The sequence below is a fragment of the Temnothorax nylanderi genome, unplaced genomic scaffold, assembly GCF_030848795.1.
Source record: "Temnothorax nylanderi isolate EJ_2023f unplaced genomic scaffold, tnyl_v1.0 TNYL_tig0300_pilon, whole genome shotgun sequence".
Lineage (NCBI taxonomy): Eukaryota > Metazoa > Arthropoda > Insecta > Hymenoptera > Formicidae > Temnothorax > Temnothorax nylanderi.
The window spans coordinates 17,349-41,782 of NW_027249362.1; the positions used below are offsets into that span (position 1 = coordinate 17,349).

The following is a 24,434-nucleotide window of genomic DNA, read 5'->3' on the forward strand; positions in this document are numbered from 1 at the left end:
GGCGCCTTATGTTATGTAAGGCCATCCCTAACAAATTTTTACACGGGTGGCTGATAGAACCTTGGCCGGCAATTGACTGCCGTAGCATCGGCCAAGCGTTGGTCTTCATTGTAATGCCAGATTATTCTATATAGGTAGGCAGTCAGTTATTTGCCAGTGATGGCCCAGTACTGTCTGACAGAATGTTGGGCGACGTACGGCTGCCAACCATCGGCCAAGTGTTGGTCTTTGTTGTAATCCCGGATTATTCTATATAGGTAGGCAGTCAGTTATTTGCCAGTGATGGCCCAGTACTGTCTGACAGAATGTTGGGCGACGTACGGCTGCCAACCATCGGCCAAGTGTTGGTCTTCGTTGTAATGCCGGATTATTCTATATAGGTAGGCAGCCAGTTATTTGCCAGTGATGGCCCAGTACTGTCTGACAGAATGTTGGGCGACGTACGGCTGCCAACCATCGGCCAAGTGTTGGTCTTCGTTGTAATGCCGGATTATTCTATATAGGTAGGCAGCCAGTTATTTGCCAGTGATGGCCCAGCACTGGCTGATAGAACCTTGGCCGACAATTGACTGCCGTAGTATTGGCCAAGCGTTGGTTTTATTGTAACATCTGGCAACTCCTATATGGGGGGCCATATTCCGTGTAGTGTGATTGGTTGTATGCTTCTAGAAGAATTGACCAATCACAAAGCTCAGAATGCCCCATTTCGTATACGCTAGTCGCAGCACTATTACTTATCTCCGTGAACGCACTAAACGCAGTATAGTCGATCTGGCCACTGGCTTCCACCTCTTTACAACAAACGCTATATTTAATAACACGCTGGACCAGAACCGAAACGAAAACGTGATTATAATTGATCATATCATTTAACATATCGACTGATACATTTGCGACGGAAAAAGATTTCCCTCAGGCACTCAAACGTGCTTTTATACAATATAATACCTCGATACCATCTTCAGCTCATTGTTGAACGGTTGTTCAGTGCAAGTCCTCCTGCACTGAACAACCGTTCAACATGAGCTGAAGATGGTATCGAGGTATTATATTGTATAAAAGCACGTTTGAGTGCCTGAGGGAAATCTTTTTCCGTCGCAAATGTATCAGTCGATATGTTAAATGATATGATCAATTATAATCACGTTTTCGTTTCGGTTCTGGTCCAGCGTGGCGACAAAAAAATTTAACTTTTAACTTTTTAATTACTAATTATTATTAACTTAACTTTTAATTCAATTAATTTCATTATGGATTAACTTGTATCTTAACTAAGTTAAATTTTCAAGGCTGTTAACTTTAACTTAACTTAGTTAAAAAAAAAAGTTAACTTACCCAACCTTGCTAATTACACAAGAAATCTCAAGTAAATAATACTTCCTCTCTCTCTTCTGTCACTGCTTTGATATATATTTTTAAAAAAGAAACACTTGAGTTTATCATGTAGACTCTTTTTTTGAAAATTTTAATTAAAAATTTAATGATACCAAGATAGTTATTATTAATAAATTGCAACAAATAATGGGCATACTTGTACAAATCTTTCTAAAAAAAATTTGCCTTCAAACTCGTCAAAATAATCTATAATTATTAAAATATTTTATATCAGAATTATAAAATTTGTATTTCTAATATATAAGAGCCATTTAGTAACGTTAATTATATATCGTTAATAAATGATTTTTTTATTAAACCTGCTTTTATTTATCTATTACAAGTTATTACACTTTTATTTATTTGTTATAATAAATAAGTTACCACTAAACGTAAATTGTGTTTCTAATTATTGAAGCAATTATTAATGTAGATAGCCTTATGCGGTTTAAGTCAAATTATATATTACGTCTACCGTGCAGTAAATTGCGATGATGCAGCGGTTAATGTGGTAAACACGTTTCCATATTACAATCAAAATTTACCGAATTTAATGCAAATTCTGCTATAGCGTGTAATATCTCTGACAATAAAAATTCATTAAGTTCTTTAAAAAGAAAAATTAATATACAAAAATTTTGTTTATTGTTTTAAATCGTTGCAAGGTGTTTGTGTAAAATATTATGTTCTCAATTATTTTCGCACTACAAAAAGGAAATTTCAGAATTGAGTGTAAAACAGAGTTCGTCAAATATTAAAAATGCCTTTTAATTTATTTTCTCTCAATATCATATATTTTTAGCCATCAAGTGCATCGTGCTACTGATAAAGATAATTGAGAAATAACTTCTCCAATTCTTCATCAAGAAAGTCGAATTCATTAACCGTCGGAAACCATTATTTTGCGAAATGTATTTATAGGCGAGCCGCCACAAACAAACTTACGGCAAAAGTGTTGTTATACCAAGAATAGCGAGCGGTAATTTCTACATCGATCGCGAAATATCGCAGCGTAATATCTAGCGCGCAGTAATTTCGCGGTACCGCAACCGAATGAAGAACGTAATGGTTCAACGTGTATTTTACGATTAATCCTAGTAATGACACAACTTCCCGTGGCGACCGTCGATGCTAACTGCGACAGCAAAACCTAATTTTCAGAAATTTCGAGCAACCGCTAACGACGTTTCTGCATGCAAAGTCGTTAGTGTGATTGCTTCATAAGTTTTCATAATGGTTGTTGTATTTTTCGTATGTTATGTATGTTATGTGCGATATGGCGATAGTTGAAAGTGGATGTGATGTGTGTAACAAGGTATTTTATTCCTACAAATTTTTGTAACAATAAAATATATTATATATACTTATTATAACTATATATATATATATATATATATATATATGTATATATATATATAATCAGAAAAGAGTGACATAGCATTTAATTTAATTACGTTTCGGTTTGCGAGAATATTTGACGCAATCGCAAATTGTCTTTCTTAATTTTATATTACATAATGTAGTTATTATACAAAAATATTCATTTTTAATTTAAAAAAAATATTATTTAAGTTAAACGTTTTTCTATACTCTAAAACTGGTTTTTTAGATTGCTTCGCTTATAACATAAGTAGATTATTCGTTTGTATAAGTTTATCGATGAGTTTATTGATTAAATTTCTTTAAAAAGTGATAAATCAAAAAAGGTCAGATTAAACGCTTAACTTTTTAAATACTCATTATCCCTCATTATTCGCAAGGAAAAAACCGACTTCCATATTCCATAAACAAGTGCAGTGCCTCATTATCGATAATGAGGATTATAATGAAAGATATAATTAATAGATATTTTCCGCACCTCGCTTTTCATAGGTCCGATAGACTGCGCTTGATAAAACCAAACTTATTTAAACATCGCAAGATATTGAATGCTTGTTGAATATTTAATATAAACTATAAAGGATATATTCGTAGAATGTGCTCATAGAATTCTCAGTCTGTAGAATGTGTTTTGGTATTCTCAATTCTCAGTTCCACTCACGGTGCATCCGTTCTTTATTATTGCGAGGATTTGCAACTCACTTCTATTATACTATACGCGTCAGGGTATGTTCCATAACATATTCAACGTCCGCGCGAAAACGCGATGTCGAATTGAATACCCGCTCCGCAATTTATTCCTGGATAGACCGACTTCCTGCTTTACACGTACGAATAAAGCTTTAAATCCACCCTTTCGAAATTATCCTTACCGCCAAAATTCTAGTTGCAATATTACGGACGACTGTCGCGTGGATTACGAATGGATCACACAAACAATTAGAGGAGTATTCATGGTATCACTTTCGTATACAATTCTCGTATTTCTGCATCGAGAAATACGGAAGTCCCGAAATTCGTGTTTTGTCCACGCAAGAAAGAGATATCTACTCTTTAAAAGTCGAAGAGTGAAATATCACTCAAAACGAGTGAAATGCAAGTGTAACAAAAAGTGAAAATTAAACCTGTGCACTTTAAGTGATTCGCTACTCTAAGAAAAAGTAAAATTGCGCTCTATAAGTTGGAGTGAAATCTCACTCGATTTGAGTGAAAGGACACTCTTTTCGAGTGCAGTAGATCAGAGTCTATAGGAGTGAATTATGTATCACTTTATAATTTTGATTAAAAAATTTCACTTTGTTAGAGTCATTTATCGGTTAATCTTTAGTGAATCGTGATTCATTATAGCTTTAGAGTGAGATCCTGTCACTCCGGTAGAGCCAGTCGCTCTAAAAATTTTAATGAAAAATTCACTCCTATCTTATGAGTGCCCACATTTACTCAAATTAGATTGACAATCCTCTTTTTTCGAGTGACTATCGCAATCACTCTATATTAGTGGCGAAACCACTCTATGAGATTTAGAGAATATGGCTAAGTCTTATAAATATACGTCTTGCATATTCTAGGAACATATATCATGAATGTAACATTTTCCTTATAGAGATCTTGGATGACAATATTTTGTCTATTTATGTAATATACTGAAAACGAAAAAACAACTTCTCAAAGAGTCATTGCTTAAATTGATCCGCATCATCGATAACTATTATCGATATATATTTTACCCTGTTGACATTATTTACGATCGTAATTTTTATCGGTGTACTTCTTTTATTTCTGTCAGCGCTGAAAATGGTAGAAATGCTCGTGTAAACGAGATATCGGAACTCGGAATCCCAAGAATCGTGAAATGAAATGTCGGCGTACGATTCACTTTCATGACACCCCCATTCTCGCTATATAGACATATCATACGTATGCGCCTCCTTTGGAATCCATTGTTCGTATATCCGCCTCAAAGCAACTTAAATTCTCGTAAAATCAATTGCGTATATGTATTTATAAATACAATATATGTCCCGCTTCATCGTTTGTGACAGTTACGATCGACGGTGATTATTCATTCCACGCGCGTGCTTGTACGATAGCGTGAAAGTATTTTGGGATAAGTATTTTTGACGTCGTGCGAAATCCAGCACAGCCACGGGCTTGATTACAAGTGGAGCTTTCAACAAGGTCCAACTTGACTTGTCCAACTTGACTTGTCATAAAGAATAAAAGAGCTAGAGATGCGCGAACTATTCGAATTCGAATTTCTATGATTCGAATCCAAATTATTCAAAAATTTAGAATTTAGATGGTTCGAATACAAATCATATGTACTGTCAATTTTATAAAATCATATTTCCCGTTAATAAGCAAAAGTACGGTCATGTTAATAGGTGCATTCAGTATTACAACCGCTCACTGAGCGGCTAAATAGCAGTTAAAAAGTTTATTTCTAATTTTTTACATGCCCTGCGAACCTATTAAATTATAAGTAAAAGTATTGCGTAAAAAATAGTAAGCTATGATAATAAAATTTTGATAATAAAATAATAAAATATTGATAATAATAAAGTATTGATAATAAAATAAACTATAAGTATGAGATTATACGACCGTGTAAGATATACAATCAAACAAAGGGAAAACACCGTAATCGGTCAGGACTGGATCTTGCTTGTCCGAATAATATTTTTTCGGAAAACCGTCCGGAAACTCCGAAAGTATATTTTAATATAATTAAATTGATATCAATTTAATTGTGTGATTGTATCGTTCTAGCTTTGGTTGAGACTGCGTTATGTCCGAAAGTAACGGCGCGTGGTCTGCCAGGGCAAAAGAATTAATATTATTCTTTCACATTAAAATATTCTCCTATTATCCACATGTTAAAATTCTACTTAATAATAATTATATTGCTAATTGAAAATTATATTCCAACGATTCGATTCGAAATCATTCGATTCGCTTCGATTCACATTCAAAAGAGGAAATAAAATTCGATTTGACATCAAAAATCCTTGATTCGTACATCTCTAAAAAGAGCATATTAATTTGTAAAGATTTTAACACACACATGATAATATTAAAACTCCGCTTTGTTTCCTCAATAACGTAACGGGAAAGAATGCAAGTTAAAAAGAGAGGGAAAGATAAAACTTATATATGTATAATATTTCTTATATACGAAACGAACTTCGAGAAAGTATACCCATTTCAAAAAGTATGTTCATTGTGCGGTAGCGCCGTTATAAATGTTTCGGAACATTAACGTTCTTCTTCCACGGCAGTAAACGAGGCGCATTAAACGTGCGCGTTAACTTGGAAAATAATGCGAGCGAAGAAGGATGGCGATTAAACGCCGAGGATGCGATTAATATTCATTCGCGCGGCATTTAATGCGCGCCCTTGTTTTGCAGACGAACCCGCCCTATGTGCTCGTCATTTAGTAATTCGCTTTCTCGGTACAAGATAGTAAATCAACCGACTGGATAAATTCCACTCGAGACGAATCGTCTATTACGTCGCGCATTCTAATAAATCTACACGAATCTTGCGAGATTAAGGAAAAAGGGTGAACTCTAAAGCAGTTACCTCGTAAGACGAATGCAAATACCTTAATTTGCGAGAGAGCTATAAGGGAACAAGGAAGAAAGAGAGAGAGAGAGAGAGAGAGAGAGAGAGAGAGAGAGAGAGAGAGAGAGAGAGAGAGAGAGAGAGAGAGAGAGAGAGAGAGAGAGAGAGAGAGAGAGAGAGAGAGAGAGAGAGAGAGAGAGAGAGAGAGAGAGAGAGAGAGAGAGAGAGAGAGAGAGAGAGAGAGAGAGAGAGAGAGGGAGTGCCCTCTTGCCCCTTGATTTAATTTATCAATGACAGAAAGTTCTCGCCATCTGCTCTTTTCCCCGATATTTTCGCGTTATTTCGTTCGAAGTTCGATTTCCCTGAATTACGCCACACGGGATTGATTCCATCAATCACGATAAACAAATAGCTATTTCCTGGCGAGCTTTATATACTGGATGTCAGAAAATATCTAGAAAGTAATCACACATTTATAGTATATCAAAGCAGAATAAATATCCATATAAAAATATATCTGGAAATATTTAATTGTCTAATCATAATCGAAAGAAATCTTATTAATTGCTTATTATTTTATTAATTTGCTCAATAATCACGTTGATTCCTATACGTACGCTTGTCTCAATTGAATAACATGTTGCATATATTTTACACGTACAGTTGCAAAATTAATAACGAAAGAGATATGACACCCTACAATACCTATAACAGATAAAATTTCGAACCGAGAGAAATCGTATATAATTTATTATCAATTTTATTATGTAAGCTTTCTAAATCTCAGAGTGGTTTTGCCACTAATATATTAGAGTGATTGTGACAGTCACTCCAAAAGAGAGGATTGTTTTTCACTCAAATTTTTAGAGCGGCTACTCTACCGAAGTGATACAATCTCTAAAGCTATAAATCGCGATTCACTAAAGACCGACTGATAAATGACTCTAACAGAATGAAATTTTCCTGCAATCAAAATTGTTATAGAGTAACATAATTCACTCCTATGGATACTGATCTGCTGCAGAAAAGAGTGCTAAAATCGAGTTTTCTTTTCCCAACCCAGTTCCAGTTAATGATGGTGACGATCCACGATTCAATACAGTATCAAGCCGATCTTTGATATACGTCGTCCTTTATAATATCTGATACCGAATTGAGGGGCTATCGGTGTGACATGATTGCCAATTGTATACTCCCGTCCACCACTCGACCAAAGATTGATCGATCGCCCTTACGTGCGTGACGGCGTCGTAATTGCATGTGTCGGACTTCGCGACGTATTCGGTTGTTACTTTTTACGAGCGTTCGTTCGCACAATAAAAAGGACGATTGGTGGTAAGAGTAAACGAGAGTCTGAGAAGGGCGAATTTTATGACCGAGGATGAAAATCGGATTTATCAGTCGGTGGATTAACATGGTAAAACTTTCGACGATATGAGTAAGTTAAAATAAGGCTTTTCTAAGTAAAAATTGCTTCAAAATTTTTAACGTTGCTTTTTCTGGTAACAGAGTTGTACCGTAAGATTTTTGTGTAAAGAAAATATTTTTAGCGCAAAAACATATTTTGACTTGTGCACATTTCGAACTAATCGTTTTTTCAATGAAAATATCATTGCTAATATTAGGTATTTTAATTATAGACAGCAAAAAAAGACAGGAATTTTTACCATTGTGGAATTACAAAGAATTTTGAGATCCACAGATAAAAAGAAATACGGAAAATTTAAAGAATTTTATCTTACTAAAAATGAGATTTTTTTTTCTTTTTACATTAGTTCAGAAGTCGGATTAAAGGGTAGATAAATGACCGTAGTTACAAGTGAGACATAATAAAGCACGAAAATAATTTACACGCGTTTAATTTATCTGCGTGAAGATTCGCGGTCGCGCCATTCCTCGATTTTACTCCTGCCGTCGGCAATCACGGCTGCGAAGGTTTGCGGTGACGCAAACTGAATGCAGTGCTCGCCCACAGTGACCTCGCAACAGAGAATAAGGACGCTGTTAACACCCCGCACTTATATAGATTAAATATACGTTGCATTCGAAGTCGAAGCATACGTGGCAATATCTCACGTCTCTTTAGAATCTATTATTATATTGTGTTGAGACAAGAAGAGAGGGAAAAATAGAGAAAGAATGGATAATAAATAGACCGATTTCTGCCTAAAAAGTGTAACGTAAGTTATACATTTCTAAAGTGTTTCATTTTGAAGTATTTCTTTAGTTTTTAGTTAAAAAAAGTAATAAATTAAATAATTAAAACAAAATTGATCACTAACCGAATTATTATACTATTAAAAGTAATTTATTTTGACCCCTTTAAGGCGAATTTTAACCACTTTCTCACGAGTTTACGCTGATAAAAATGCTATTATCGTATTCAACGACCCAAAAAACAAAATATTACACATATGTAACTTATGTTACACTTTTTAGGTAGAAATCGGCCTATGTTACCCATCCTTTCTCTATATTATTTACACTGATAGATAAAACCAGGCCAGCAAATGAAAACTTTAACAGATCCTATTTCGCTTTTAACATTGGCTCGTTCTTGCAATTCACGAAAGAGAAAGTTCAGAGAAACCTTAAGCATCTCGAAGTCCAATGGGAAAACCATTCGAAGAGATGCTTCTACCGGCCGGATAACGCTCGGAGGGGAATTCTATATAGTAAAAACTTCTGAGAAGCAATTAGAAATTCTCGAGTTTCACGTTGGAAGTCAAGAGTAAGGTCGTCCTTTTTCCGTGCATTGTTCTTGCCGTTATATAATTATATGATCTTCCTCCAATTTCGTTCGTTTTGTTAACTCCTCAATCTTCTTTTATCATAAAATAAAAGTTATGTATCTTCGCAAAATTTCGCTGCATATTCCGTTATTCCGTAAAACCAAAATACTTGCCAAAAATAATTTATTAAATCCAGATATCACTATAATTCATCGTTCCTATTTCAATAACAATTTTATTCGATCAATCGATTAATTCATGCCAATATTTATCAGCTTTTATAATTTGCTTCATGTTACTTACTTTATATACAGAGTAATATTATCGTTATGGTATTCAGTTTACTCTTTTTTTCAGCAGAAAAGAATGAAAGTTAAACATAAAGAGCATTCCAGGTTTGAACTCTGGCTGAGGTAATATTTTTTGCAATAAATTCTTTACGATTATTTAGATGCTTAGCGTCAAAAGTTAGATCGAATTGATTTAATTAGAGAGGGAAGGGATTTTTATTACTCCAATGGAAGCTATGTTGTAAGTCTGATACGTTAGTCGGCGCGCAGTTTATTAAAGTTGGAAAAAATATATATGTGTAGTATACAAAATATTGTTAGGCTACACTGAGATCCGGGCTCGACTGTAAACGGCTTGTTTAATATTGATTGATTGTATAAAAGAGTATTAATTAGGTGACTTTTATGTCGTAATACTTTTGAATAATAAATTAATGAAAGTTAAACTATATAAAAAAAGGTACACAATTCTCACAGAAAATAAATCTTAATAGAATTTTTATTTTAATGGCTAATTGTAAGATATTTGGTGTTAAATTGAAAAATACAAATGTTTACAGAATTTCCATACTCTCTATCAAATCTGAATCAGTGAATAGTACTGTGAATCAGTGAATAGTCACTGATATCAGTGTAAAGTACGTCACTGATTCATGAAAAGTAGCATACTTTACACTGGTATCAGTGACTATTCACTGATTCAGATTTAGAGAGTAGTCCAACAATCTATATTTTATACCCGAGTATGACTAACTTAAGATATTAAAACGACAATGGTGCTTTTAAGTTATAAGCAATTGAATATGGACGGTAAATTAGGCTTTGAATGCAGCTAAATAATAAAAGATTCATCCTTAAAGTTGAGTATGTTTTAATCCTGTTCATCAGAACTGTGCAGATTTAATTATCAATTTAACTATGTACTATAATACTGAATATAAAAGGGCTGTGTGCGCAATAAACGGCAATTCGTTAAGGAATCCCCGTTAAGAGAAGAATCCTTTTTAAATCTGTTAACGAGATATCCTGTATATATAATAGAACGGAAATGGGACGATAAATTATTACAACATACCCAGATGCATAAAAGATCACAGAGATGAGCAAAGAGTCAACTTTTCAACGCTATCACGAACTTCTCCCGCATCCTGACACCCCTTAAATGACCGACTTTCGTTTTCTGTGGAGCATCTAAGCGACGTGTAAAGCGTGTCCCTGTTACGCAGGAGCACTGGCGACACTGTTTCTCCAACTGGACGTAAATGTCGAGTACACCGACAGCTTGCTGTTCCGTCGCGTCGCCTAGGCGATGACACGTCCCGACTCTCGCCGGGATACGAACGAATTCCGACCAGCTTCTCTCGGACGTCGCATGTTAACATATGGGTGCCCAGAAGCGCTTTCCGCTCTTGAATTTACGAGAAGTAGTAGCATTTGCTATATACCACGGCGTTGTTGCAACAACTATGAGAATATACCATCAAGAGAAGTATGACAAGCGCGCGGCAAGAAAAGATATCGTACATACATACATATATGTATATACAAAATAATCTATGCATTTAAGAGGATCATATTTATTTATCATATTCTATTTCTTTGCCATCTCACTGTAATCAATTTTGCAACTTTGTGTGACTAAAAGTGCCGTTATGTGTAATAAAATCTATTTGAAATCAGCTTTTATTGCACAAGTATAGCTGCAGATTTATAAAAGTCTTTTAAGTATTTCAGAGAGACCAGCTGATAAATGAATATGATCTATAAACGCATAGAAACCAAGATTTGTAAATCAAAAATGTGCAGCAACATAATTTTTTTAGCTCGACATTTTTGGTCTTTCTGGAAAATTCGGAAAGAATAAAATTTCACTATTTTATTTATCATACTCTCTAAAAATCGAAAAGTAAAATATCACTTAAAACGAATAAAATGCAAGTGTAACGAAAAGTGAAACATTGAGCCTGTGCACTTCGAGCGATTCGCCGCTATAAAAAAGAGTAAAATTGCGGTCTGTAAGTTGGAATAAAATCGTACTCTATTTGAGTGAAAGGAAACTCTTTCGAGTGCATAGGAGTGAATTATGTCACTGTACAATTTTAATTGGCAAATTTCACTCTGTTAGAGTCATTTATTAGTCGATCTTTAGTGAATCGTGATTTACTATAGCTTTAGAGTTTTAGAGGTAGAGTAAGATCGTATCACTCTGGTAGAGTAACCGCTCTAAAAATTTGAGTGACAAATTCACTCCTACCTTATGAGTGCCCGCATTTTCTCAAATTAGAATGACTATCCTCTCTTTTGGAGTGACTATCGTAATCACTGTAATATATTAGTGGCACTGTAATATATTAGTAAACCACTCTATGAGATTTAAAGAATATTCTATTTCTTCGCCATCTCACTGTGATTAATTTTGCGCTTTCGCAAAAATTGCGTGTGACTAAATGTGTCACTATGGAAACTGCATGGCTTTTATTGCACAAGTAGCTGGTCTCTCGGAACATTACATTACTGGATGTACGTGCATTCGATTATTACCATCTAATTCTACAAATTGCTTTGCAGTTGCACAAGATGCTTAAGGGCTCAGGCTTGCTTTATATAAGCTTGAAATAAGATTAAGTTTCCGCCGAGAATCGCACCACAGCGTGGGATTAATACGACGTGATTGTCCAGGTTTCAATGGTAATTATAGCAGAATTAGTATGCACGCGTGTGAAGCACAATGAACGAATCGACAGGTCTCTATACACTCTCTGTAGAAATTGATTGACTGGTCGATTCAGTCTGCATTTCTCTGTGTAGACGTACCGGCGTGGAATTGATTCGTAGAATTGGACGTCATGAAAAAGACTATTGGATTTTCCGCGATGGAAGCCGAGGTTTTTTGCCGAATGTAATTATCAAAGGGCATACAGACATGGTCTACGGAAAGAGGAAAGAAGGCTACTTGCACCTCGGGTTTCGAAAAGAGAGGGAAGAAGATTCATTTAAAAGGCATTGTTCCGTTAATTAAAATTTCACTTAAATAATAAGCGATAAAAATGTTGCCTTAGCATAGCCTCATGATTTAATAAAATAAATTTCACATAATATTGACACACACACACACACACACACACACACACACACACACACACACACACACACACACACACACACACACACACACACACCACACACACACACACACACACACACACACACACACACACACACACACACACACACACACACACACACACACACACACACATATTTATGTTAACCTCAAACGTGTAATATTTATCGCGTAGTACTGTTTCAAACGTCTCTCTATATAATATATCATATAGTTGGAAAGAAGAGCACGTACAAAGTGTTTTCTACTAATTTTCAGTTGAAAGCAATTCAAAGAGATACACATTTCTACGGTTAAAAGCAATTCAAAGATATATACATTTTACGATTTCGGTTCTACGATTTTACGTAACTTTGCAATATCCTGAGTTTCGAATCAAAGAGAAAACAACTTTTACTATTTCCTCGTTAGTATTAAATGCAAATGTGATGGTTGAATATTCTAAATGAGAGTAGCAAATCCTTGTTATAAATAGCAAGCTACTAAGCGGTTCAAAGCGGATTATCGGATTTTCCAGATAGGAGTGTCCTTCTCGATTTTACCAATACAAACGTGGGTTTAATATTAATTAATTTCCTCTCGCGGGAGAAATTTTTATAAGACCGTCAAGGATCAAGGACTGTTTACCGCGTATGCTCGTCAAGATTGTATCGGATTGTAACGAGGTCTATTTATAACGGACTTATAACATCGTCGCGTTAATCGCGACAGAAAGTGGACCGCTGTCGCGCGATTTGCTCCCTGGTCTCATTAGCCTAATTATCATTCCGTGCCAAAGAGAGATAATCCCGTCGCGATATTTTTAATAAGCAAAAGCGCGGACAGCCGTAAAGGATAATCCTAGCCCTCGTTGCTTTCGGCGGGGCTCACTCGGCGAACAAGATGTGTGTTGCTCGTGCTTTTGAGCGTGAAAACCACCTTCTCCCGCGACGGTAACAAGGCACTTTGTGTTCCGGTAAAACGACGGAACCTCGGAGGAAGCGAGTCATACCGCAAAAAGCTCGTGTGCACTCTCGTATAACGATGCGCGAGTGTAGCCGTATAGCGAGTATCTCTTGTGTAGCCCGCTGTACAAGCTCGAGAACGAGCGCGGATAATTGAGGCGCAAAGGACCAAAAGCAAGTCCCATTTTCCTATGTTATTTAAAATAGATGAGAACTAAACAATCGTCTTGCGTATAAAAGTTTCTTTGTTAATTTTGAACGTTGATTTTGAATGCACGCTATCGATTGCAATCTTTAAAGTTAGCACTCCGTCTCTAGAATTTCGATACAATTGATAAAGAAGATTTTTACTCTTTCCCTTGATTTCATCGCCTCGAGTGTTCGTTAGAACTCTCAAGAGGCTTCTTGAAACTTTGATGAAATTGTCTTGCTTCCGCGTAAAACTTTTACGCTCGCCGAAATTGGGAAAATTTCCACCCAAGAGTAAAAAAATTGTCAGAGTTTCATCCACCGAGAGTGAATTTTTTTTTAACGTATTAGAAATTATATAGAGATGTGGATATTGATGAGAGTGCGAACGTAGATATGGAGTGTAAAAATTTTTCTCGAAAATCTGACAGTTTTGCGAAACTTAAAATAGCTTCAGTTCTAAGAGAGAAATTACTCTTATATTCGTATTTATATTTTTAAGTCCTTAATTTATACATATTATTTAAATTCTTGAACTTTTAAAATAACTCTAATCAAGAACCCTTTGAGGAAATGCCAGAACTCTATCAATTACATTGAAATTCTCCGAAGGAGATGTTAACTTCACAGAAGTTAAGCAATCTATTTCCTAGAAAAATATCAGTTTCAAGCTTTTGACCAACGATCTGACAGTAGAATAACAGATCGATTGGGGGAAATATATTTTGTACGTCGATGTATCACCATCATGTCGAGTCAACGGTATTATTCATTATACATTACGTATGAATTATCCGCAATGGGATTATTAATTGTTAATTTGACAGGGAAAACGGAGCTCATTACTAAGTAATATTTCTGAACTATTCCGATGTTGAATCTATTTCTGTCACTGACATTTGCATGTAGGCAATGATCGATTGGCAACGGTTCGGTATCTAGGATATTAGGTATCATCCAGTGCTATGTCAGGATATTGCCGGGATCGGATTAATCCGCTGTAAGTAGGAGGTAATAGAAAATACGATAATATTGCGTAATCGATGGGCGGATTATTTACATTAAAAAATCGATTGAGAAATCGATCTATGAAATCGCATTGACAGAAGCATCGAATGCACTACGTAAATTTATTAAGTTAAAAACACTATTCCAAGAATTGTAATAAAGTGAAAAGAATCTTTTGTAAATGTATCTTCTATTCTAAGGAAAATTAGAATTGAACGACAATGTATTCAACAATTTTATTCTTATTGTCGAGTCAATGATTTTTGAATAAGTAATCCACGACTGTTGCTTAATTCTTTGATTATTACAAATACTCAAATTGTTTTGTTAATCTTAATTGACTGTTTTTTTTATAGTAAGTAGAATTTCGATATTTTCATAATAGATAATATACTTTCGCAAAATATTTTTGCAGAAGAACCACGATACTGTTGTGCGCAAAACTGTAGTAAACTGCGATGATGACACCAATCAATAACTTGTATCGAGCATACATGTATCAGTGATTTGCATATAAGCATAACACGTTATCATATGCATTGCTATTCGTCAACTTCGTAGTTGAAAGAGTATGCATATTAAAACGCATTTTATACATCGTATGCATGGTAAGATCCAATAATGGATTTAATATTCATGACATCTGCAATCCAGTGCAAGACAGACATTGTCTTTATGTTTACAACAATGCTGCTCTTAACAGTAACGTTTTCAAAATTTTGTAAAAATGACCAAGTTTATAATTTTGCGTACATAATTAATTTATATATTAGTTGCAACGATAACACAATAACAACATTTTAATAAGAATAACATATATAATATAATTTTAAAGACAAACTCTTTATATATATATATATATATATATATATATATATATAAATTATCTTCTTATATATAATAAACAAACAATCTAAGATTAATTTATGATCGTATTTTTACCGTCGATAAAATCTGATAAAAATTTGAAATTGATTTAATTCTAATTACGTACTATTTTTGGAAAAATTAGAAATAAAACTAGAAAGTGCGTTTACAATATAAATATAAATGTTATTTAAGTTTTGAATCTAATAAGTTCAAACTGAATTAATAAGAAAGTGAATTATTAAAAATTGGGATTATAAGTGCTCTCAAGTATTCAAGTATTCAATCGATAATGAAAGGAGCCAATAAAAAGAACAATTGCGTTTAAAAAATTCAATCTTTGTTCCTAAAACCCCACGGAATATTGTATGTAATATGCAACAACACCCGCATCACTTTTATTGGCTCCTCTCTTTCTCTTTCTCATTCTCTTTTAATATTGATTAAAAAATAAAATTTTTGAAAGTATAGATTGTATACGTTATCTTTATTTGCTTTCGACTAAAAATTTCAACCTTGATTTTATTCTACCTCAATATTTTTAGAAAAGAAAGTTGACTTTATGTAAATTAAAAAATTTTTTGAAGATATTTTACTAGTCTTACCATAGCATTAAAAAGAGAAATTTTAATATTATGTATAAATGCAATCAATAGTTGGGTTTCGAACATGTGATATTGTTTTTATTGTTTTTTATTATACGTAATCATGACGTAAATAGCAAAATTTTATATGATATAATTTGATAGAATATTTAAGTATCTCAAAAACGTATTTTGACGTCTGAGGTGAAGAGAATAATGTCTGGAACGAGGTGCTCTAGTGCCTCGGCGAGAAGTGTCTCTAGAGGAGTATCTAGTGGAATGACTTCAACAGATTCTTTCTTAGAGAAAAATTGCACGGGCATTCTTTCACATCGACTTCTCATGCTTGATAAAGCTTATTTTATTCACGAAAAACTGAAAGATATACTTCTATATACACGGAAAAAGTATTGAAATGTCTATGTGGCATATAGAAGTAGTTGAGTTCTACTACTACAAATTTTTTAATATTTAAATTTCTATAAAAAATTAGCAAAATTGACTTAAAAAATAATTTATGCATATTTTTGTAAATAAATTTTACAAAAATTATTTTTTGTTTTCAAAAAGGACATTTACATTTATTAATTCTATACAATTGTGCTATAAAAATCCACATATTATTACCAGGCACGAGATATTCTTTTGTGATGATAATCATTGATCGAGAATTGATTCGAGAGAAGCTCGGAAGAGAAGCATGATAACATTGTACTGTAGCGAAAGTGTAGCTTGTTCAAAATTTTGCACAAAAGCGTAATGCTAGCGGTGACCTATTTTCTCATAAAAATACTTGACTCGACAGTGAGACTTGTTGGTGGGTGGTATAAAAAGAGAGCTAGATATGTTATCGGTTATGCATTTTGTTATCCAGATTTACATTTTAGTAATAAGATTTGAATGAAACTTATGTAAATCTTATTTTTTATTCTCTGTCCGTAATTATAATGATACACTCCATGTTCAATCAAAGACTATATAATAATTAGAAAAAATAAGCCCAAGTCTCACCATCATAATGTAATTCGGATCCCTTTTCCTATTCGTTCTGTATATTTTCCCTTACCTAAAATCGATATCAACAAATATAAGCAATTGTCAGTGGCTATCAGTAATAAACATAAAATATAGAGAGGCATGAACATAAGATATTACAAAATTATCTAACAAAACTAAACGCAAGACGCATGAATATAAAATACCATGAAATCATTCAATAATACTAAACGCAAAAAAAATTCTGGAAAAAAAATTTCTTAAATCTAGCAATTACAGGCAATTGCGAAAAGCGTTATTTTAAAATCAAATTTAATAAACACTAAAGAGATTCTAACTTCCGACTTTATCGCCAATACATAGATATTATTAATTGTAAGAATAAGAAACCTGTGAAAGGGACATCATTTGATTAAAATACAACGGTTTATAACTCAATTAAGGAATGAATTAATAAAGTTTCTCTATGTTATTCAGCTTGCGCTAAGAAAATTCTCCATTTCCATATATTCGCCAAGCAGGTTTTCATTAATAATTGATACAGACCGGACAGTATGGTATCCCGTGTTTAATAAGCGTGGGTGTCTGAGTGTGTTAATGTTGCCGCACGCGATGGCTTTCCGACCTGAATGTAATTTACATCCCCCCGCCCCGTCGGCCATCGCGTATTATTAAAAACGGTACGCGTGCGGAATAATCACAATTATGCTATTTCGTAATGGACCGAAGAGAAATCGTCCGTTAAACATAGACGCGAGCAAAACGATATTCCAGTCGAGACGCGGAAGAAGCCGCGCTTAATTAAAAGAAGCAAAGAAGATATATTCTCACTCTTCGTCTTGAGGAGGATCGCACCCTCTGCCCTTTGTGAACACACGTGGTAAACTTTATACACTTTACACTACTACATTTTTGAAGTATCTCCGCTGTGAAACGGGACGGCAAAGATGCAGAAGGAGAGGCAGGAGAAAGGAGCAAATCAGGGTAACTTTATTATAGGTCAAAGTGAAGAAAGTGCCTCTTTATAGCAAAATTCTCTGAAGAATCCTTGAAAATTGGAGTTTTTTCGCCTTTATCATAATCTAAGTGTCTATTTCTCTCCGTCAGTTAGGAAGAGATAGTCTTTAATATGGAAATAAATTTCTAATCTCTGTTGACGACACTGAAAGATTCATTGTCGATACAAAAGCATATCGAAATATGTCTCCAATTAATTTATAATAATGGACTTTACTTTCCCCGCAAAGTTCGAGGGGGGGAGGGGGATTGCAGTATGTGCAGTGTCGTCAAAAACCATGCAACCGCTACGGAATTATTGATTCCGTATGATGATTAGCTTGTTGGCTAGCAACCGCGTTTGCGACAAAACAGAGCCGTCGCTGAGTTCTTTTTTTAGACATGAATACGTGATGCGCAAGGGTAGAGGGATACGGGAGCGATAATAATCACAAGATTCTCTGGAGAATCATGAGCGCACGCGTTGAGTTAGCCACGCCTCATTTTACAACGTGCTCATGTTCCATTAATGCATAATGAGTTAACGGAAATCGCGAAATGACGACCTTACCTTTCCAAATAAGAAAAACGCAACGTAAATGATGAAACTTTATTATCGCACCTGTGATTGCGAAACATTATAATAAAGACAAAAATAAAAAAGTGTGCAAATTAGAAACTTGCACATTGCTTCCTCATCATTACAGATCTCTACCATTGCTCCTATTTTATTTCGCTCATAAAGCTTCCTCTATGAGGAAGCTTGTATTTTATTTGATGCATAATTATTAGTATTTATTAATTTGGCTTCCTCATAGAGGAAGCTTTATATGAGCGAAATAAAATAGGAGCAATGGTAGCGACCTGTAATAATGAGGAAGCAATGTGCAAGTTTCTAATTTAAACATTTTTTTAAATTTTAAATTTAACCTTTTTATGAATTGAAAAAGGGTCAGCTTAGTAGCACAAGTGGGGTTTTACAATTGACGCAACGTAAAATCGATGTTGACTTTGGGAGTTCAAGCTATTATACGTGGTCTATATATAAACTTCGCATATGGATTTTTGATCGCGTATAAAGCTGGATCTAATCAACCAAATCTTAAAGAATTATATATGAAATAGGGGTAGAAAAGACTGAAAAATATAATAAAATTAGAAATAACCTGATATCTAAAAATTTGCGGAAGTTAGAGCTGCCACAGACATTTTTTAAAAAATTTAAAATTTTATAAAAAATGAACTCCTTTACCGATTATCGCCAAATTCAATACTAACCTTCCTTTAATGATACTCTACATTAAAAAAAAATTGAGCCCGATATCTCAAAATTTACGGAAGTTAGAGCAACCACGGACATCAAATCCGTACACACGCACGCACGCACGCACGCACGCACGCACGCACGCACGCACGCACGCACGCACGCACGCACGCACACACACACGGACATTTGGTAAAAATGTGATTTTTCGACCTTTTAGAGAACATTCTAAACACATTAGCAAAGAAAACTGAAAAAAAAATTTTTTCATGAAAACAAAGCTTCCTCTATGAGAAAGCAAAAGATTATATGTATATATTTATTACCTTTGATTTAATTTGTCACTTTGCTTTATTTGTTTTTATTATAATTTAATATAATATATGCTTTTATTATAATTTGATACTTTGATATTAAGTATAATTTAGTACTGCTTAATTAGTATACATATTAAGCATTAGTATATAAGTAGTATAAAAATTTTGTTTATTTATTATTTTAACATATAATAAAATTATATAAAATGTAAATTATACTATTACTAGTCTCTATTTGTGTGTTATAAATGTAATTTAAGTCATTTTTATTTAAATAATAATTAAATAATAATTTTATAACAAAAAAGTTTATAATTAAAAATTTAAGGGTGTTGATTATAAATATATTTTAATTATAATTCGGTCTGCCATTTAAAATTTTTCAATTTAATTTTAAAAGCTGTCCAGACAGCTGTTAGACATTTAGTTATAATATCGATCGTTTTGCATCAGTAACGTTATCTTTCTGTAGCAGTTATAATGAAACATGTATAAATAATATCTAAAGGTTAAATGAGAAAGTCAATTAAATTGAATAAAGTTAGAACACATGAACTATGACTTAATCCTCTGCATATAATCGCTAAGAATATTGTATAAGTATAAATATATATATAATGAATTTTTCACGCTAATCGCAGGCGTCACGTATTTTTATTAAATATTTCTTTTATTCTCTGCACAATGAAACGTGATTTCTTTTAATTAAAGATCCTGGATTCTCGCCGCGGCCATGTTAAAACGTGACGTCAAGTAATGACACGCTGAGAATTCTTGCGTACCATTTTCAAATAAAAAAATATTTGGATGAAAAAACACTTCAAATCCCTGTAGTAGACTTATAAAATGTTCCAAAAACTATCCTTTTCCCTTGACAGTTAATAAAATGAATGTTATACGAAGCCTAATCATGCAGGCTTGTACGCAGGCGCATGACTAGGCTTTGTATCACATTCACTTTACAATTGTTTATTAACTGTCAAGGGAAAAGGATAGTTTTCGAAACATTTTATGTGTCTTAAAGTGATCTAAAATGTTTTTTTCATCCAAATATTTTTTAATTTAAAAATAGCACGCAATTCTCAGCATGTCATTTCTCGCCTCTGACGTCATGATCCAACATGGCTGTGGCAAATACCCAGGAGCCTTAAAAGCATTCAGCATAATGCTTGATTATAACTGCTACAGAAAGATAACGTTACTGATGCAAAACGATTGATCGATATTACATTGCTAATTTCTTTTTGCGATGTATTAATAGATAAACAAATTGAAATAATTATTATGTTTTACGAAATACCATAAAAATTTAGAGATAAACCATTTTACGAAAAATGTTTTTAAAAAGAGATAATACTGATGAGTTATCATATCGTTATGTCGTTACGCAAATAAAACGCATTTAGAGATTCATAGAGATGCACTGTTCGTATGCGTATGACGTTATGTATATATACGTCATGTATATAGATGCACATGCAAATACGCATGGGGATGAAATCGAATATACCACCCCTATTATCGGAATGAATATAATCTGTATCGTGTAATGGGCATTGCACAAGACTTTGCCTTCCTATCGAAGGGAGATTATGCGACACACGTGTAAAGACACTTTTTGAAAAGGTCAAAACACATCATTACAGACATAATAATTATGCAGAATAAAATAAGTAATAATTCATTATATTTAAAGTTAATTAGAGAAGCATTGTTATGTTAGAATCACAACCCTATAAGCACACAATATTCCTAGAATGTTGTATTAATATTATTAAAAATTAAAATAATATTATTATAATATTCCGAGAATATTATATAATATTTTCTAATATCATAGGATTATTCTATTGATGTTATATGTTTACTTCACATAATATCCTTTAGTAGGGGAGACCGGGGCTAAAACGTCTACGGGGTAAATACGTCTAATCAAATATCTCGGAACCTGTATATTGTGCGAACTCGCTATTAACATTGTAAACGCTGCTTATAGTACCCATGTGACCAACGGAGTTTCAGCAGGTTACCTGCCGTGTTATGATTTTTACGAGGGCAAACGTGTTTTCGGAAGGTGAAAGTTACATTTTCTGCGCGTGGAAACTTTGTAATATCTGCAATAATATTTGCTCCCCAAATCTCGAGGTACGTGATTATAAAGAGTAATGCATGCTGAACACGAATCCAGTGTAGTTTTTTCATTATCGTTGATGTCTAATATTTCGTGGGCGATCAAACCTGAAACTTGTGTTTGGGGCTAATCGGTCAGTAAGCAGTCCGGGTGCATTTCCAAGGGAATTTCGGGCTCACTACATATGAAATATGGATGAGACGGGAATTACAACCGTTCAGACACCGAATAGAGTCATCGGACGTCGAGGAGTGAAACAAGTCGGGCGAGTGACTTCTGCGGAAAGAGGAACCCTCGTAACTATTTTTTAATAATGTTTCGCATAAAAATTTTATATAAATTTTTATATTTTTCTCTTAAAAAACAATTATTAAAATGTATCCTATTATTTTTTAGGATTAGATGTACGTATATGTATTGAAAATGCAGTGCAGACTGTTATACCCCGGCATTTTTGAGATTTCAATTTTTCCACCGTTGTCGTTTTTGCTCTATACCGGTTAAACAAAGCGACGTAGACAAAAATTTCCTATATAAATTTTGTAGCTAAAGGTTCACTCTTTACAGTGGTATACCACTTTTAACTACAATTATTTATTTTGTTGTTAAAAATTGGCACCGAAAAAAAACGGACTGTTTAGCCCCGGTCTCCCCTATATCATTTTAATATCAGTGGAATATTATAAAAAAATTCTTAGAATATTATTCTAGTCAACAAATTAACGTTCATATAACATTCCTTGGATATTATTATAATATTAAAATATTTATACAAAATTATAAACAAAGATTTTATTTAATAAAAATAATAAAATTTATAATTTTTTCATGTTCTCACATATCCCTCGCACACTGATTAATAGACAATATTTATAACCATTCGTAACATTAATTTTAGAACTATTATTCATTAAATATTTATAAATTTTTTAATTATTAAATTAAAAATAGTTTATTTATTTGATAGTTTATTTCCGAAATTTAAAATATTTTTATAACATTAAATAATATTATTTTATATAATACTAGCTGATTACCCGGGCTTCGCCCCGGAGAACATATGTAATAAGACACACAAATAGTCTCTCTCTCTCTCTCTCTCTCTCTCTCTCTCTCTCTCTCTCTCTCTCTCTCTCTCTCTCTCTCTCTCTCTCTCTCTCTCTCTCTCTCTCTCTCTCTCTCTCTCTCTCTCTCTCTCTCTCTCTCTCTCTCTCTCTCTCTCTCTCTCTCTCTCTCTCTCTCTCTCTCTCTCTCCTCTCTCTCTCTCTCCCTCTCTCTCTCTCCCTCTCTCTCTCCCTCTCCCTCTCCTCTCTCCTCTCTCTCTCCCTCTCTCTCTCTCTCTCTCTCTCTCTCTCTCCCTCTCTCTCTCTCTCTCTCTCTCTCTCCCTCTCTCTCTCTCCCTCTCTCTCTCTCCCTCTCTCTCTCTCCCTCTCTCTCTCCCTCTACCCCTACTTCATGTATAATTCTTTGAAATTCAATCAATTATTTCCCAAAAAATTGGAAAAATTATAAAAACCGGTTTCCAAAAAGATTAATAACAAAAATAGTACACTTTATAGCACTTCCCGGGAAATTCTACCCCTACTTCATATACAATTCTTTAAGATTCGGTCAATTAATTCCCGAAAAATTGAAAAAATTTTGGTACCGGCTTCCAAAAAGATCGGTAACGAAAAATTATACACTTTATAGCACTCCCCGGAAAATTCTACTTCTGTTTAATCTATAATTCTTTGAGATTCGGTCAATTATTTCCCGAAAAATTAGAAGAATTGGAAAAACCGGTTTCCAGAAAATCGGTAACAAAAAACTATACACATAGTGGCACTCCCCGGAAAATTCTACCCCTATTTCATATACTTTTGGTAGAAATTTGATCTATAATTCTTTGAGATTCGGTCAATTATTTCTCAAAAAATTAGAAAAATTAAAAAAACCGGTTTCCAGGAAATCGGTAACGAAAAACTATACACTCTATAACACTCCCCGGGAAATTCTACCCCTATTTCATATACTTTTGGTAAAAATTCGGTCGAATAGTTCAAGAGTGTATAAAGGACATACATACATACATACATACATTCATTTTTATATATATAGATTCATATAATATTATCAGGAGCGGACATATAACCATCTATTAATATTACTAGAATATTGTATTTAATGTTCTAAGATTACGCCTAGAATATTATTTAATATTAAATAATATTACGTGCTTATAGGGAAGTTACTTTCTCGTGTATTTTCCACATAAATTATCTATGATGGAAATTTCTACATTTATAAACACACTAGCTGGTTACCCGGGCTTCGCCCGGGAGTCGTTTTTCTTAAAACGACTTCATTTAGATTTATGTTTCAATATCCTTATTGTGGACAAACATAAGGAGTGTTCATGGATTAAACATGTCGTAACCAATCTTTTTCTACTCGATCAATTATTTCCAAAAAAATTGGAAAAATTTCTGATACCGGTTTCCAAAAAGATCGATAACGAAATATTATACACTTTATGGCACTCCCCGGGAAATTCTACTCCTGTTTTATATACAATTCTTTAAGATTCAGTCAATTATTTCCCGAAAAATAGAAAAAAATTTGGGTACCGGTTTCCTAAAAGATCGGTAACAAAAAATTATACACTTTATGGCACTCCCCAGGAAATTCTACC

The 24,434-nt window shown here is 33.8% G+C and overlaps 2 long non-coding RNA genes across 8 annotated transcripts in view; one reads left to right on the top strand and one right to left on the bottom strand.

Moving 5' to 3' along the window:
- The window catches only part of LOC139780835 (uncharacterized), a 63,432-nt gene that overhangs the window by 14,528 nt on the left and 24,470 nt on the right, over nt 1-24,434 (bottom strand). The window lies entirely within an intron of this gene.
- Nucleotides 21,521-22,372, top strand: LOC139780834 (uncharacterized). Its single transcript, XR_011720344.1, has 2 exons — nt 21,521-22,056; nt 22,157-22,372. It is a non-coding gene; the product is annotated as an uncharacterized lncRNA (long non-coding RNA).